This window comes from Mustela erminea, chromosome 1 (genome assembly GCF_009829155.1).
Source record: "Mustela erminea isolate mMusErm1 chromosome 1, mMusErm1.Pri, whole genome shotgun sequence".
NCBI classification, from domain to species: Eukaryota; Metazoa; Chordata; class Mammalia; order Carnivora; family Mustelidae; genus Mustela; species Mustela erminea.
Window position 1 is genome coordinate 43,616,745 of NC_045614.1, and position 18,881 is coordinate 43,635,625.

Genomic DNA, 18,881 nt, shown 5'->3' on the forward strand with positions numbered 1-18,881 from the left:
TGCACATATTTTAAAAACATGATTTAGAATGGATTTAGTGCCAGTGCATAAGATCCTTTGATTTTATTTTCCTTTTCTGTTCACCCTAACTAGTAGCGGGAGTTACTGGCATGCTTCAGAAAGCTTACTTGCGTTTGAATACAGTCTAAATCAGTGCAGACCCTTGACTGACTTAATCTTCGCTTGCAAATGACAATGCAGTGAAACCAGAGGAAGAAAAAAAAAAATGACTTCCTTTCGTATTGGAAACCTAATAAGTAGTTAGCCTGACCCAGTTTTCAATAAGATTTTCTGATGACCCAACAGGAGTGACTATCTCTAGTCAAAGAAGGGGAGGGTGAATTTAATCTTTCATGCCACTGGAATGGCAGCTGCTCTCAGCTCTCTCTGATTCTGTGAAGGATGGTGAAGATAGAGCTGTTTTTTCGGTATAGGGAGCATTTTCCTTTTGAATATTCCAAACGGGAGACTTGCCCATGTGCCTCAAGAACTAATTGTCTAGGTTCCGTCAGGAATGCAGCAGGAGAGGAGCGTATTTTATGCTTAAGACCAGAGAAGAGCCACGCAATACTCAGTGGATAAAAGGCTTGCAGTCCCAGCTGGGAAAAAGAGTCCCATTATCTCCCAGCTGCATAGACATTCCATACGGCTTGGTTCTGCCTGGATGCACAGCATGCCTGGCTGAGAGCTTGAAACAGAGTTCTGCAGAAAAATTGCAAAGATCCCGAGACATTTCCCTGGTAAGATCTGTAAGTACAAAATTGTGCTGTCTGCTGCAATGAGAATTTTCCTGGGCAAGCTGCAGCTTTTCTTCCTTTCAATGTCTTCGTATTAGCATTACAGGTAAAAGCTGGGTTTGGGGGAGCAGTGACTGCTTTATTTATGCTATGTTTCTATGATGTTGATGCTTAAAATGCATTTATTCCTTGTAAGAGAAAATGTATTGAATCTGTATTCTGGGGAGCTCAGGATCAAACCAGGGAAAGAGAGACTACAGGTACATTTTTCAGTGTTTCACTCGTCTTTGCTGCAGTAAAACTAATGGGCAAGATGGGATGACAGTGCTAATTCTGGTACTTTAGGATGGCTTCACGCCCTTTCTGTAATGGCAAATGGGGAAATGTTATTGCTAATTTTTTTTTTTCATCGAAGGGTAGAGGGGTGGGGTTTGCAGTGTCCGACAGATGATTTAAAGGAATGGTTATAAAAAGTTTCCTGGGGGAGGGATTTGGTGAGGGGAGCAGTGTAAGACTGGAGGCCACATGATGCCCCCCAAATTTTGTCTGGCATTTTGCTTTTCACCCAGCTTCCAGATAATAGCTTCTGGAGTTTCCATTCACAATAGTTAAGCTTGTCAGTATTAAACTACCCATAATACTTTATGAAAAGTTTCAGAAGTTGATAACTTGGGAACAAAACTTATAAGAGCTCTAAGATTAGCCACGTAGAACCCATTATGTTAATGGAATACTGTCAATTTGGGGGGTTTGGGGAGAAATTGGAATTCATAGTTCTTGCTTCTCCGATTGAAAACTACTTATGTTTAAATAATCAGCATCCTGACTATGTCTTCTGGGAAATATTCACAGAATGACTAAACAGAAGTTATACTGAGAGAAAATGGGGAGAACAGTAGAATTACACAGAATCAATTTGGAAAATGAGGTATTCATAATCTTATCTATAGTGGCAATGTTTTTTTAAAAATTTTGTAAGAGAAAGAGCCATATGTTAAATATTGAGATTCCAGTTTTGAGCAATCTTCATTTATCTGATGTGTTTATCGTTATTGTTGTTAAAGATTTCATCAGTTTATGTGTATTGTATTTTATAAGATATTTAAGCACACTCTCCTGTGTCCCACCCCCCTCATACATGTGTAAACCTACACAAGTTCAGAAAACAAACATACACAGACACAATACTGACATGATTTGTGTAACAAACAGAAATCCAGAGTCATTTCATCTTTGATGCTTCAGTGATTTTTTTTAAAGCAATATCATGGCTGTGCAATTCAGAGATTTCAAATATATAAATTTGCAATTTTTATAAGGGTTTCTATGAGGTTATATAAATGCATAACTTATCACATCTTAGCCAGAAAGCTTGTCATTTATAAACTGCATTGCATTACTTCCTTTGAACATTTCTAGTGAAGTGCCAGAATAGTTTGTTTAGTATTCCATATGTAACTTGCCCTAATGAAAACAAATTCACATTGTCATTTGGAGAATTAATACATATTTGGTTTTAGCTTAGACAAAAAACAAACAAACAAACTCAATTATCTTGTGAAAAGAATGTGAGGTATATTAAGTTGTTTGCATTCTTTTGTGTTTTTGACAAATGAAAACACTCAGTAATACAAAAGTAAGTTTGTACCTTTTATTTTAGTGGAAGGAGAGGGGTTTTATGAAATATTTATTTTTTTCACTTACATAGTTAACATCATATTAATTAGAATGCAGTAACATAAGCTATACTCCTTAAAATTAACTCAAGCTAAATATAAAAGTTCAATAAAGACATCTTGTCACCTGTAAAAAAAAATCATGATATTTGTAGGCATCCTATGCCAAAATTCAAATAACAAAATGAGAGGGAGAGACTTAAGAAAAATTCTTTCTTATCATACATTTTTATTTGTTTGTGGCAGATAAGTATTTAGATAATGTGATCAGTGATAGAAAAGAAGTGATTAAAAGAAGATGATTAAGAAGTGATTAAAAGAAGATGATCCTACCTTATTCTTTAAAAAAAAAAGTATTAAATTTATTTTATATTTGGATTAAATAGAAAAAAATAGAGCTGATATGAAACTGAAGAATTTGCTGAATTTCAGGTATTTGTTTCCTAACCCTCCCCCAATAAAGGGATATTAGGTCCACAACAATAACACATGAATTAAGAACAAAAATTAAGAAAATATTAGTAGTTTGAGGTCACCCATTTTTTTGATTCATATTTAAATATCAAGCAATCTCTTGTAAGTCTTTGCTGTGATAGTTAAAGAAATTTAACTTTATGTACTTTATGGTTATTTTCCTTACGTACACCACCTGAACCTCAATTATATTACCAGTTTTACATTACTGAGATTTATAGTATTTACATTCTGGCTTAATTCACACAGTCTTAGTTAGACTTACTTGGAATTTGAAAAAAAATATCAGTCCTTACCAATTACTTACTATTCAATTCATCACTCCTGTATTCTTAATTTTGAAATATTTCTTGGATTGTTAGATTTCACTGATAAGTAGTACCTCTCCACTAAAGAAACAGTCCTAGATGCTATATTTTCTATGTGCCTACATAGAACATCTTCTTTTACCTTATACATGGAAGACACATTAATCTTCTTGAGTCAAACGTATTTTTCCCCTTTAAAAACTTGCAAATATTTGTAAACAATACTGGAGACTCTTCCCATACTGAATGTTGGTGTCCATTAATTATTAGGTATGTCTGAAATTTCCGTCCTTGAATATAAGTTGCTCTTTTTGATGTATGTCCACGTGATTCTTTTGGGATTTGTTTGTTTGTTGGATTTTTTGTTTTGTTTTGTTTTCTTTGTTTTTTGCCATAGTATATTCTAGAGTTAGACAGTTTTCATCAAATTTGCTTAAATATGATGTACTTCATTGATTCAAGATTTTTATGTTTCAGTTTTATTGTTGTTACACTCTGTATTTGATTTTTTTATTGCTATTATATTACTTTTTCCTTTTCTTCTGTATCACCACTTATGAGCATGTTGGATCTCATTTGTCTGTCTTCCACATCTATCATTTTATCCAAATTTATTTTTAATTTTATACTTTTTCAGTTCATTTTGATTTTCTTTTTAAAAATGTACATGGAAAGATTATATTTTAGAGATATTTAATCTATAGAAGAGTAATTGTCTAGCACTTTGTTCAAACTGTAGCTGATTCTTCTTGAGATTTACATTTTTAACTGTGTTTCTCTTAGTTTTTTTCCCTTCTATCATTTTATTCAAAAATGTATGCGTGAGGGATGAACAGAGAAAGTACAGAGGATTTTTAGGTGAAACAATCTGTGTGATACTGTCCTGGCAGATACTTGTCACTATGTATTTGTCTAAACCCATAGAATATATAATATCAAGAGTGAACCCTGGTATGAACTATGGACTTGGGGTGAAAGTTATATATCAGGGTAGGTTCTTTGATTATTAACATATTATAAAACTGTGTACACTGTATTGGTGATGTTAATCATAGAGGAAGCTGTGTATGTATGGGGACAAAGAGTATAATGTATCAGATTTGGGGGAAATCTGTATCCTCCTTAAAGTAAATGAAGGAGAAGGTACTTGTCAGCTTTCCTATATGCCTCCATCCACCCACTTCATGTAGGTCTGTGTTTTTGTTTTTGATTTTTTAGTATTTGGCAGGAGTGGAAATGTACTTCAGAATCTATGTTGTGTTTGCAAGCATTTTTATTAAAGACAGAAGGCTTTTTATTTTGATTTTGTATCCCACCAACATCACTGTGTTTTTCTTTCTCTGCTGTTTCTGTATATCGAGAGGAATTAAAATCTCTTTATTAAATGAACTTCAAATAAAAATCTTTCAGTTTGAGAGAATTATTTTAAATAAAAATTTCATTAGAAAATGAAGTTATTCCCATTATTCATATTGAAAAGATCTAGTCTAGTCAAAATTGAGTATGGACTATATAATACTTATTGTGATGAAGGCATAACACAGGGCATATTAGGGAAGAAGAAAAAACAGAGTCAGTCATTGGACACTCTTTTGTTATTCTTTTATTTATCATTTTATTATTACTATATTTTCATTTCTTATTCTTTTATTTTTTATTCTCCTATCAGTCTTTAACACTGAAGTTTATGGCCTACTTAACTATCTTGCAAGGAATCTTAGGGTAATATAGAGTGAATTTGGGTCCTAGTAACATGTATCAAAATTAGGAGTCTCAAAAATTTTATGGCAGTAGGGTGGACATAAAATTTGTACATAACAACCTTCAAATTAAATGAATACATGAATGAAATTACTTAGACATTAAGATTTTTTAAAGAGGCCATGAGAGAGTCATGTATCCTATGAAGTACAAAACAATCTTAACTAGTAAAAGAAGTTCCATTCTCTGGAGTGTGTATAAAATGACACCAAGATTCTGGAAGCAGGCTTCTTGTGATGAAGGGCAACAGACCATCTATATATTTGCTCTTCTTTACATTTGGCACAGAATAGCATTGTGGTTTAGAGCAAGTAACAGCCTTTGTGTACCTCCATTTCTCATCCACAATGGGGATAATAGTAGAATTGATTTAATCGTAATAGCAAGAGAAATAAGTAGGTTAACATGTAAAAATACCTTTGAGAAAGGCTTGAAATTAATAAGCACTCTTTATGTTAGTTACTTGATTATTTTTATATTAGTGTTACTATTATAACATTTTGTATATGAGACTTGGGGTTGATTGGGAAAAAATAATATAAAACAATGAAAAAATAAGAATTATAATCATCTAATCAATTATAATGAGTATTTAGTAGAGAATTAAATTTGGAGGTGTAAATTATAGTTAGATATGAAAATGGAGCTCAGGGAATCTTGTGAGAAGATTCAGAAATGCTGGTCCTCAGATTCACGTAGCCTAAAAATAGAAATGATAGTTCTTCATGCAATAAACAATCAGAGCTGATCAAGAAAAATAGTTCATTTAATTTTCTGACTATAAAAACAATATACAGAAAAACAGAAGAAAATAATAAGGCATAATTCCTTTTGCCAAAGAAAACCATCATAAAATACTTGTGAATTTCTGTTGTTGTTAATGGTTTTGGTTTTTCTTTTTTTTTTAATTAAAATTTTAATATTCTAAAAACGTACTGTGTGAACCTGGAAACAACAATAAAATTTGAACCTATAGGAAAAATACTAAAATAAAAAATTAATCCCACATATTTCTAATCCCACTTCCCAGAGATATTTTCAACAGTTTATTTTATTGTATTTATTGTTTATTGTCCTTTATTGGATTTAGTAAGCATTCAATATTCATTTCTTCCAACTTTTACTATCTTAAAAATTAGATAATCTGTTACATTTCAGTGAACATAAATATTTAAAAATAAAATACATCTTTATATTTTCCAAAAAAAGCTAAAGATAATATATATCCTTTCACAAACAGGACAATGGCTTGTTTAAATTTCCTCCAAGATATTCCTGCCAACGTACATATTTCTATTATTTTATTTTTACTTTGTTTTTAAATTTCTCTAAATATTTTATCAATATTAAATTTATGACATCTTTTCTGAGTTATTTATTAACCATTTCTTCTTACTACAGACATACATCTTGTGGGTTCATTTCCTGTCTACTGAAGACCATTTAAAGATCATTATCAAAACAGTCTTAAATTCTCTTACAGTTTACCTTCTAAAAATTGCTTACTTTTCTCACATTTTAAAATAATAATGCAGTTGGTTACAGAACTCCATGATGACCAATAATTTTTTTTCTCGACATTTTTTGCATATTTTGTTCATTGCTCTTCTGGAATAGAATTTTGCTCATGAGAAGACTGCTCATAGTCTAACTATAACATCTTTGAAGATATATTTGTCTTTCATTCTGGTAGAATTTAAAAATTTCTCTTTGCAATGATGTCTTTGGGTTCATTACAATGTGTGTAGGTGTGGATTTGTTTTAAATTTATACCACTCTGGCCTCTACAAGCTCCTAAATCTGTCTAACTTCAATTTTGAAAAATTCTCAGCTACTATATATTTACTTTTATCCCTTTTCCATCTTTACTTTCTCTAAGATGCTCATTAAGTATTTAAAACTTCTGTTCCTCTTTGTCTTATTTTATATATTTTTATATTCTGCTTTTTTATGTTTCACTCTGTGTGATTTCCTGTCATATGTATTTCATAAATTTATTTTTCTTTTCAGAAAATATTTTTTGATTTCTGTAATTTCTATTACTTATCTTAAAAATTATCTTATTTTAAAGTTGATTTTTGGTTATTCAATTAGTTTTAGTTTTTTCAGGGACAAATTACTTCATTATTTGTGTTTGCCAAGTCTTTCTCATGGCTGTTTATTCCTTTTGATGTTTGTAATCTTTCTTTTATGAAGACCCACCTTTAGCACTTGTTGATTCCCATGAGAGACCAGCATTATCATAGTTGAAGATGCTTCACTACATCATTGTTTCACTTTTGCCTCTAGATTTGCTCTATAATTTCCCCATTTGTACTAGCTTCTATGGTAATTTTTGGCCTAAAATTATCTTAACATGCAGATAGAATAAATTTAGTTTCTACAACCACACTTGGTAAAAACTTGATTTTCAGCCTATCTCTCTGGAAGACCCTTTCTTTCCAGCAGATAAGCAGAATCCTTTAAAAGCCATGTTTTGTGGAGGGTCCTCTTTTCCTTGGTTTATTCCAGCTCCTTTTGAGTTGCCTCCTCATTTTGGGTCCTCACCAATCTAACTTTGAGTTTCCTCTTCATTTTGGGTCCCTGACAATTTATCTTTCTTGCTTACAACCTTAATTATGCATATTTTTAAAGTATTCTTATATAACCTTCTCTGTCTCTATGGTAGACTCTTTCTGCATCATATTGCATAGTATCATGTACTACATACATACATACATGTATACATACATGTTCACTGCAGTTTTCCTCATCTGCTTCCCACCAAAAAGGAGGTCATCAAATTTTCTGGTTGCTGATACTTTTTTTTTTTCTGGTATTCTTACAATTTCATATATTTCCTCTGCTGTGTTTTCTGTCAGTTTAGTGATGCTTTAGAGGTCAAGGCATAAACTCACTCCAAAATTGTGAACCACAAGTTAATTATGGAGTTAAAATAAGATTTTTCACAGAAACCAAAAACGTTTTTTCTTAATTTTTAAGTTATTCACTAGTCAATTGTATATGTCTTTCCATTGTTTCCATTCAAACAATTTAATTTACCAAAGTGCTGAAGTGCTGTTTTAGTTTGAAAGGACAGTTCATTCGATGAGACAGTATGCTAAGAAATGCTCTAGATGTAGTTAGAAAAACTGGCCAATTTGTGTTGTTTACATATTCTCTAAGAATGGTAGCTATATTAATTGCTATGTTTAATGGTGTACAAGTTCTTAATGTATTCAAAATGCTTGTCAGCACAGTGATTCCTTTTTTTTTTTTAAGTTTTTGTTTTTTTGTTTGTCTGTTTGTTTGGACAGAGAGAGACATAGCAATGGAGGTAACAGAATCTGGAGGGGTCGGGGGTGGTGGAGAGGGAGGAGCAGGCTTCTGGCAGAGCAGGGAACCCAATGCAGGGCTCCATGTGGGACTCCATCCCAGGACCCTAGGATCAAGACCTGAGCCAAAGGCAGATACTTAACAACTGAGCCACCTACGTGCCCTTTTCTCTTTTTCTATAAGCACAGTAATTCCTAATAACACATTAAACCAAGTACTTAACCAGACCACTCTTCTTTTAGATGACTTCTGTTGATTAAAAGTGAGAATTTTGGATGGATTTTTTTTATAAGTGTTCTTTTAAGAATGGGAGGAGAAACTAAAATAAGACATTCTGCAAAGTTCCTCGTAATTTATCACCCTTGTTTGTAAGAGGCCAATATGGACATTTTATTTTCAGTGATTTTATTTGTCCATTATTTCAAAGTTTAATTGATCTGGCTTCTCTTACATTTGTATGATAAAGGGGTTGTATAAGGAGATTTTTGTAGTATCTTTGTAAATATCAGGAGTATAATATACTTGTTGGAATAGAGCTCTTAGCAAAAGAACATAATTTTCCCCTTTAGCACCTGTCAAAGTCCTCCAATCAGTAAAGAGCAATAAATGAAAGAGAAGGTCAGAAATCAGACATGCTGCTAATTTTCTGTCAGCTGATATAAGAATAAATTAAAGAAAGTCCTTAAAGTTTTGTTGGGATGAAAAGGTTACAATTACTCAAGTGTTGATAGAAAGTAATTTTTTTGAAGGTAATTTTGTTTACAGTATAACATGAAGATATTTTCTGGGTATTTACTGTTAGTCAGCAAATTCTTAAACATGCTTAATTGTGAATATGTGGTGCTAACAGATAAGCTAATTCTGACACTCCTATTTATAAGTTAACACAAAAGTGTATATTCAAGGATTCTCTTTATTTACTTTCTTTTCAGTGTTCCAAGATTCATTGTTCATGCACCACACCCAGTGCTCCATGCAATATGTCCCCTCCTTAATACCCACCACGAGGCTCACCCAACCCTCCATCCTCCTTCCCTCCAAAACCCTCAGTTTGTTTCTCAGAGTCCACAGTCTTTCATGGTTTGTTTCTCCCTCCAATTTTTGCCAACTCACTTCTCTCCTTCTCCCAATGTCCTCCATGTTATTGCTTACGCTCCACAAGAAAGTGAAATCGTATGATAATTGACTATCTCTGCTTGACTTATTTCACTCAGCACAATCTCCTCCAGAAGATATTTGAAAATGACACTACAAACGACTGATACCCAAGGATTCTCTTTAAATTAGCACAGTGGTGGGCACCTGGGTGACTCAGTCCTTAAGCGGCTGCCTTCCGCTCAGTTCATGATCTCAGGACCCTGGGATCCGGGCCGGGCTCTCTGCTTAGCAGGAAGCCTGCTTCTCCCTCTTCTGCTCCCCCTGCTTGTGTTCCCTCTCTCTCTGTGTCTCTCTCTGCCAAATAAATAAATAAATCCTTTAAAAAATATTAGCGTAGTGGTTGTAGTATAGGTGAGTGCCTACTTTATTTTAAGTTGATATTTTGTGCAAGTTGTATCTGTGCAAACTGTGTCTGTGTCTATCCAAAACTTCTAGTTAATTTAGATGAATAATTTAACATACTTAATTACCAATATTAATATTATAACTAAATAAAATGTACTAGCAATAAAGCAATAGTAGAAGTAATTTTAAAGTTTAATTAAATAACCTCTCAGAGCACCAAAATTCATTAATTTCATCTTTATAGATGATTGAAAAATGTGATACATAGTGTTAGTTGCCACTCTTATAAACACAGTTTTAAAGGGTTTTTCCTAGCTTTTTAAAAAAAATACTTGATATTCACAGAAGTTTGGGTCATATATTTTGAATTGTTTCATTAACTGTGGTTGTGTTCTGTGCCAGAGTCTAAGTTCTTGAAAGCTTGGACCTTGGCTTATTCCTCTCTGTATATCCAGTGCCCGTTCGTAGTAGATGGTGGTCTCCACTAATATCTTAATTCCACAAATGTTGCCTGAATACTTACTGTGAGATTGATGCCATTCCAGGCATGGGGATGTTTAATTCTGAATAAGATTGAGAAGAGTTCTGCTATTGTGGAGTTAAAATTTTAATATGTGTTCTTGAACTCCGTTAAGCATTCATTTCTACCAGTTGGTGGCTAATATCGTTAATTTTATATCTTATTTGAGAAATGAGCATTAGAAGTTAATAAATTATCTGATTCCAAGATAATTTTTTTAAAATAAAATACTGTGATATAGTGAGAAATAGCAAAGGACTACATTAAAAGGTATATGTATTTGCTTGGAATAATAATTACTTCTCAGTTGTGATAAATAGTGATGTATTCTAGGTTATACAAAGGATTCATAATCTGCCAAAAAAAAGAGTAGATTAATGGAAAGTAGCATCTCATGTTATATATATGTCCACATAATTGTCTAATCACATATCCTGTCTCTTTTGCCTGAATGTTACTCATTTTCATCAAGTAAGTAGTACTTACAGACTTACTGAGATGATGAAATCTGTTCAGAATTTGCAAACTACATCAAATACTTAAGTAACTTTGGAAAATTATATAGCAAGTAAAGAAAATAAAAGACAAACATTTATTTATTTAAACTATTTTTATTGAAGCAGAATTAACATACAATGTTATATTAGCTTCAGGTGTACAACATATTGATTTAGTAATTATATACATTACTCAGTGCTCATCACAATAAGTATAGTCACCATCTGTCACCATACAATGTCATCGCAATATTATTGACTATATTCTCTAAGCTGTCTTTTTCATCTCTTGTGTGTTGATGTGTAACTAGAAGTTTTTCCTTCTTAATCTCCTTTTTCTGTTTTACCCGTCCACCTACCCATCTCCCCTCCAGCAACTGCCAGATTGTTCTCTGTATTCAAAAGTTTGTTTTGTGTGTTTGTTTCTTTGTTCATTTGTATTTTATATTTCACATATAAGTGAAATTGTATGGCATTTGTTTTTCTCTATCAGACTTGCTTTACTTAGCATAGTGCCCTCTAGGTCCATCCATGTTGTCACAGATGGCAAGATTTGATTCTTCTTTTATGGCTGAGTAATATCGCAAAGTGTGTGTGTGTGTGTGTGTGTGTGTGTGTGTGTGTATCACATCTTTATCCATTTAACTATTGATAGACACTTGGGTTCTTTATCTTGGCCATTGTAAATAATGCTAATATAAAAATAGGAGTATATGCATCTTTTCAAATTAGTGTTTCTGGTTTCTTTGGGTAAATATCCAGTAGTGGGAATAACTGGATTAAGAATATAATTTATTTTAATCCTTCTTTTAGTTCATGAAAGGTATATGCCTTTATTATGCAAAATTTGGAAAATGCAGAAAAATTACTGATTATCTTATCAAGATTATCTTATCAAGCTATGGCATCCTTTCAGTCATCTTTGTGATTGTGTGTATAAAATACAACTTTGGGGTGAATCTATATGTTTCGTTTTATAACTTGTTCTTGTTACTTAATGTACTATGAACATTTTCAAATTTCATAAATATTCTCTTAAATCTGAGGGATAATCACCAGATGGGTGTGCCATAAATTTTCACAAACCAATAATGTATCATTGGATATTTAGTTTTTTAGAATTATTTACTACTTATGAAAAAATTATGATGCTTACCTATATATATCCTTATACCTAAATATTTTATATACATCTCTGATTACATTAAAAAAATTAATCCATAGTATTAAAATTTCAGTGTTAAATGGTGTGTATTATTTTAAAGGTGACAGTATGTATATTACTTAATTGTCCTTGGGGAAGACAGTTCCATCTGTACTTCCAGGAAGCTGAATTCCCATTGCCACATACTTGTAAAGAGTATGTGTGTGTATCGTGAATACTCTCCAGTTGGATTGGCAAAATAAACACCCAAATAAACTCCATTCCAATATTGCTCTAAATCACCCTTTTTCCATAAATATGGTCTGAGTATTTCATGAATGTTCATGGAACACTTGTATCTGCTCCTTTTATTAAGGTCAGCCCATATCATTTGTCCTTTTTTCCATTGGTATTGTACAATATTTTTCTTTTTTTCTTTTGCTCAAGAAGTTCATCATACATCTAGAAGATCACATTTATTTTTCACACATTTCAAACTTTTTTCTAAGTTTATAATATAATTGAATTTTAGGCATGAAACCTTGTAAAATGTGTGAAATAATATCTGAACCTCAGTTTCAATGTGTATACAGTAGGCTGACTTCCACAAAGTCAAAGAACTACATGAAAACTGAATGAGTTAATGTGTCCAAATGTGTTTTTGTTACAGTGACATACAACTACTGATATAAAATTACTGTTCTCAGTCTTATTAAATTAAATAATTATTTAGTATAGATTGTTTATTAAGTCATAAAATCTAAATGAAAAAATTTGAAGTTACTAAGGAGAGAGACTGAGTTTTTGACTTCATAGTTCCAGCACCTCACAGTATCTGGCATGTGGTGGGTACTTAACAAATGCTTGCTCTAATGAATGTAGATCCTAAATATACTAGAGAAGCATTAAATTAAATATATTTGTGCTTATTCCAAATATGCTGTTATAGTGTCATCTAAATCTAATAGTGTCAAAAATAAGATACATTAAAATGATAATTAATGTTAAATTTATGTCACTGCCCTTGGCAGCCACTATAATCTAGTCCACGATGAAGCAATCAGAAAATTAAAGTAGTTATTTATTATATAACTACAAATTGTATTTGACCCATCTTTGGAGTTGATGTGTGTTGTGGTCTTTCAGGGATTTGGCCTATTAGTATAATTCAGAAGTGCATATAGGTACTAGAAAATAGTTTTGAGGTTTTACCTGTAATTTTAAATATCTCTGGATCTGGCAACAATTTATATACAGAGAGACAGACTATATATGTGAGGTGTGAGATAATTTCTTTTTCAGATATCTCAAAGAATATGAGATTCATAATTGGCTTCTCCAGATGCTCAGAAGAACTTATTTTTGTATTAACCTGCATTTAACTTAGTATAACTTATTATGTTCATATATGATGCTATTTTATTTTGGAGAAAAATAATGAGATGTTTGGCTTTGCCAAACAGCATTTTAGGAATAAATTTTTGTTTGATTTGGACCTGACTATATCCATTTGTTTGGCATATTTAATAAAATAAAAGTTATCAAATAAACTTATTTTATTTCTGTTTAGGATCAGGACATTTCTAAATAAGGCTATACTGTAGTAAAAATAACCTCTAAATCTTTCTTTTCTTTCTTTCTTTCTTTTTTTTAATCAAGAGCTCTTGCTCATTTTATTCAATGACTTATATTCAGGAAATGTCAGTATAATCTACTTTAAGCAAAGAGAGCACAGACAACAAATAAAAATCAAATAATATTATATGCATGTTCTAAGTGTTCTTTTTACACATTGTTTTTTGTCTTCCAGCCTTATTTAGATATAATTGACGTATAACCTGTTATTTTCAGGTATACAATATAATAATTTGATGAATGTATTTTTGAAAAATGATTACCATAACAAAGTTAGTGAACACATCCATCACCTCCCATTATCACATTTTTTTTTTCTTTTTTTATAGTGAGAACCTGTAAGATCTACTCTTTTGGCAACTTTCATATATACAATATACAGTATTGTTAACTATAGTCACCATGCAGAGCATTACATCCCCAGAACTTATCCTATAACTGGGAGCTGGTCCCTTTTGACCACTGTCTGCCATATTCCCCCACCTCCACGCTCACACCCTTCCCTGGCACCTCTCATCTGCTCTCTGTTTCTGTGTGTTAGGTTACTAATTCCATAAGTGAGATTATACAGTATTTGTCTCTCCTTCTCTGTTTTAGTTCACTTAGTATAAGGCCCTCAAATTTCATTCATGTTGTCACAAATGGCAAAATTTCTTTCTTTTTATGGCTGGAAGATATTCCAATGTTTCTGTGTATTGTGTATGTGTATGTGTATGTATGTTTATACACATACCACATTTTCTTTTTACATTAACCCTTTATTGAATATAGATTATTTCCATGTCTTGGCTATCATAAATAATATTACCATGACTATTGGGAAACAGATATCTCTTTAAGACAGTGATTTAACTTCCTTCAGATATATACTCAAAACTGGAATGGCTGGATTATATGGAAGCCCTGTTTTAAATTTTTTGAGGAAGGTTTGTGTTGTTTTTCATAGTGACTGTACCAATATACAATCCCACCAACAGTGTACAGAGGGAAACAACCCCTATATCTTAGGGAGTTTGAATCCACAAAGAGTTCTCAGTGTGCATCTCTAAGGAAACTATGCTTGAGGAGGAAGTTCAGTGTTAAATTTCATATAAATAAGCTCTTCCACAATTACAGAAAAGAGAATTCTAGTGTCTTGCAGTGGCAGTTAAGTGCTTCCACTCAGAGGTGATACATATTACTTGAATTCACATTTAATTGGCTGAAGCAAATCACTCAGGGGAATGAAAAACTGAAATCACTTACATATTTGAAAAGAGGAGAGTAAGAAACATTGGTGAGTAGCAGCAATACTTCCCACTTTAGATTTGCTTATAAGAAATTCTCTGCCTGGCCCATTTGCTCACTAACTTCAGTTGTGCTAAGCAGTCTCACTCAATACTTCAGGTAACTCTTTCATTTTGTTTTATTGAGATGCATTTTTACTCTTTGTACATATTGAGGAATGAGTACAGTGTGTGATCAACTTTTCTTTGTTTGCTATGCACTAATCAGCACTAATTGCATTTTCACTCATTGATTCACACAGTCAGTAACTATTTATCTGGATCATCTATCCACCATGTCCAAGACTTTGTTTGGAGTATCATGGCTTAGAGAAACATGCCTTGTACTCCTGAATCATAGAGCATTTCAGGGAGATATATTTGAATTAAATCATCAGATAAAATAGTACCTGTGTCTGCTTTCCAGAAGAACAGCTACATGGTGCTGTAAGAACCTAAACTGATCAAGTAAGGAAAGCCAGGAAAAACTTCCATGGGTGAATGTTGACTAGGTGTTGACTATGTGGATGTGACGGGGAAAAGTTCATGTAGAAGGAAGAGCAGATGAGTGGAAGAGGCAGGGCGGGGATGAGAGACAGAAAAATGCAGGGTTGAGTTCTAGCGGGATCAAAGGTCCAGGTGCTAGATAGAGGAAGCTGGAGAAGCAGACTAGAAACTAACCAAGAGGTTTTATACCTCATGTAAAAACTTTGAATATTCTTCCTAAAAAAATAGAGGAACTGTTGAAAACTATTGAGAATGAAGTAATATCGTCAAATTTAGATATTGAAATAATCATCCTGGGTACATTGTGAGAAACTTGATCTTTCATTACTCAAATATTTGGCATCAGGTAGATATGGAAGTCAAGAAGGAATGGCATAGGCAAGGGAGAGAATAGCCACCTGGTTTTTCTTTCCTTTAATAATAAAGCAAACCTTGTTTTGCATTTCATAAATTCTGAAATTTGGTTGTTTGTTGCACTTGTTAACTTTTTCACACAATGGTCAATTATAACATTTGAAGAAAAAAAAGAAAAATAACAGTTTACTAATTTTTAAAATTTTCTTTCTTTCTTTTTTTTTCAATAATCTCCACACCTAGTGTGGAGCCCAGTGTGGGGCTCAAACTCACACCCCTGAGATCAAGACTTGAGCTGAGATCAAAAGTCAAATGCCCAATTGACTGAGGCAGCCAGGTGCTCCAAGTTCACTAATTTTTTTAAGTGTAGGTCCAAAGTAGGAAGTTCATAAAATATATAAAATAACAAAATAGCAATCAATAATATATCTTCTGAAAATTACAGACTTAATTACAAACTTACTCCAGAATATTTCCTTAAACTTTAATGTTTTATAAATAACAAGAGTTGTAGTATTTTCATTCTAAGCTAAAATTGTATTAACATTTCCTAGACATGTAAGATTCTCACCATGGTAGATAATCTTTCAGGATGGTCACCATGTATGTACATGCCATCCCTCCTTTTTTTTTTTTTTTTAAGATTTTATTTATTTATTTGACAGAGATCACAAGCAGGCAGAGAGGCAGGTAGAGAGAGAGGAGGAAGTAGGCTCCCTGCTGAGCAGAGAGCCTGATGTGGGGCTCGATCCCAGGACCCTGGGCTCATGACCTGAGCTGAAGGCAGAGGTTTTAACCTATTGAGCCTGAGCCGAAGGCAGAGGCTTTAACCCACTGAGCCACCCAGGTGCCCTACCATCCCTCCTTTTAAGAAGTAGTGTCTTTTATCTTCCCCTTGACTATGCTTTGACTTTTTGCTTTGAACTCATGACTTACTCTGGCCAAAAGTGGAAGTGAAACCATGCCAATTCTTAGTCCTTGAACAACCAGACAGTTTCTACTTGTATCTGAACATGGTGGTATATGAAGTCATGGTATCTGTAAGAACAAGTGGTCAATAGAATCCCTAAATGATGAAATACTATACATAGAGAGAGGGTGCTTGAGAGAGAAATGTTTGCTCCTCAGCTAAGAATCTGTGCTGAAACTTAAAGAGCTTTTCTTGGATCTTCCAGTCCAGTTGCAGTGTCAGTGATCCAAAGAACCATCTAGTGAGCCCACAGAATTTTGAGAAATAATGAATTGTTTTAACTACCAATTTTTGAGGTGGTTTGTTATGGAGCATTAAATAAGTGAAACAGTTAAAATCATTTGGTTTATTTTTACAAGGAAAATAAAATGCTATGGAGTATCTTAAAGATTCCTGTTTTGTACATTGCAGACCCCTAATTTATACATCCTTATTAAATAAAAAACATATGCCAAGATTTGGGACACCCAGGTGGCTCAGTCAGTTAAACGACTGCCTTTGGCTTGGTTCATGATTTCCAGGACCTAGGCTTGAGCCCTGTGTCAGGCACCTTGCTCAGCAGGGAGTCTGCTTCTTTCTTTCTCTCTCTCTGTCTCTGTGTGTGTGTCTATCTCTCTCCCCCTCTGTCTCTCCTCCCTACAAGTTCTCTGTTAGATCCATTTTCACCTTGATGTGTATTATATGTGCAGAGTTGGTTAGAACTTGAACCAAGACAAAAATACAAGATATGTATGCTATTTTGGGGCTTTGAGGTGGGTTGCAAGAAGAACAATAAAGCAGTTTCACAAATACCCATATATGTAGGTCAAGAATATGGAGAACTTTTTTTTTTTCATTCTTGAAAATCTTTATAATTTTCTTAAGTGATTTCTTTAATACACTGTGGACTTGAGTGTTATTTTTATATCAGGTTGTAAATATTGTTTGTTAGAAGTTTCTCTAATGAACATCATGTATTTCTCTGAGCTCATAGAACAATTTAGAGGTAAAAATTATAACCAGAAAATTCATATTTTTAAGCATAATTTTATTGTTACAATGCATATTACCACATGGATTTTTGTTTTGTATCATGATTATTTTGTTTTGCTAATATATATCATCATGGTCACTAATGATGATAATAATAAAACTACACTGATTTCCTCAAGTGTTATCTTATTAGTAGGTAAGAGAAACGCAGTTGCCCTAGTTAATAAACAGGTACTTTACAGATGAAAGCCAGGAAAATGACTATCATATATCTTTGTTGCTTTAAAATTATACCCATGACATTTCTATTTCCCTAAAAGCTCCATTGTTCATTTGAAAACTAAACATTAAATTGATTTGATTCTCTATATAATTATGATGTGACTGCATATTTATTCATACAAATTTAAGAACATTCATTTGCAGTTGCCATTCATGTAGATGTCAAAAATGCCACTTTTTATTGTGTATATTGTGAAAGGGCAAAATAAATAACCTTTCCTGCTTAAATTTAGATTGCTTTTTAAATATGTCATTAATCATATTTTAGACTTTAAAAGATCAAAATGAAATGGCCCAGAATTTTAAATTTTCCTGAGTGATAAACACTGAGCAGTTTAGTAATGTCTGACCATGCTCCAGGTGTGTTGGTGAATTTCTGAAGATGGTGTACTTCTCTGTTCTATAGTCTTTCAGTTTTTATATTAGGTGCTAATGTGTGTAATTAGCCTGATTTCAGAGTTGTGACCCCTAAGGCAGAGAAGTATTTATAAGAGTTGTGGTCCAGCCACATGAGAATAATATGAAATGGATATGGAATTAATTGAGCTGTAAAGAGTTTGCTGAACAAAGTTAGCTGCCACCTGGGTCAGGGATTGCAAAATTGAATCACAAGAAGCTATTTAAGTGTAACTAGGACCCGCAAAAATCCACCTCCTTCTGAAGGGTTTAAACTTGAAGTCTCCAGTTGTTATGGTAGGTATAATTATAATTAAGGTTCAGTGTGTCTGTGAGCATTATACAGAAAATCACCTGAGATGTTGTAGGTTCCCAATCTACACTTTGTCCTCAAATTTCTGCCCCCACCCCAAAAGTTTTAATTCATTTGATGCGGTAAAACTCCTCAGAGGGTAAAGTCTTTCTATACTGGAAGTTTTAGAATGAAATATAGACAGTGACATAAAGAAAACCCATAGTATTCATGGGTTTTGAGTTAAACTTTGAATTTAAGTTTTAGAATTAA

General features: G+C 32.9%; 1 protein-coding gene across 1 annotated transcript in view; it reads left to right on the forward strand.

Moving 5' to 3' along the window:
* The first annotated feature begins 269 nt into the window (after positions 1 to 269).
* The window catches only part of LOC116579765 (contactin-6-like), a 298,551-nt gene continuing 279,939 nt past the window's right edge, over positions 270 to 18,881 (forward strand). The window contains 1 exon segment of the mRNA XM_032325481.1: positions 270 to 749. The gene's annotated coding sequence lies outside the window, so the exon portion shown is untranslated.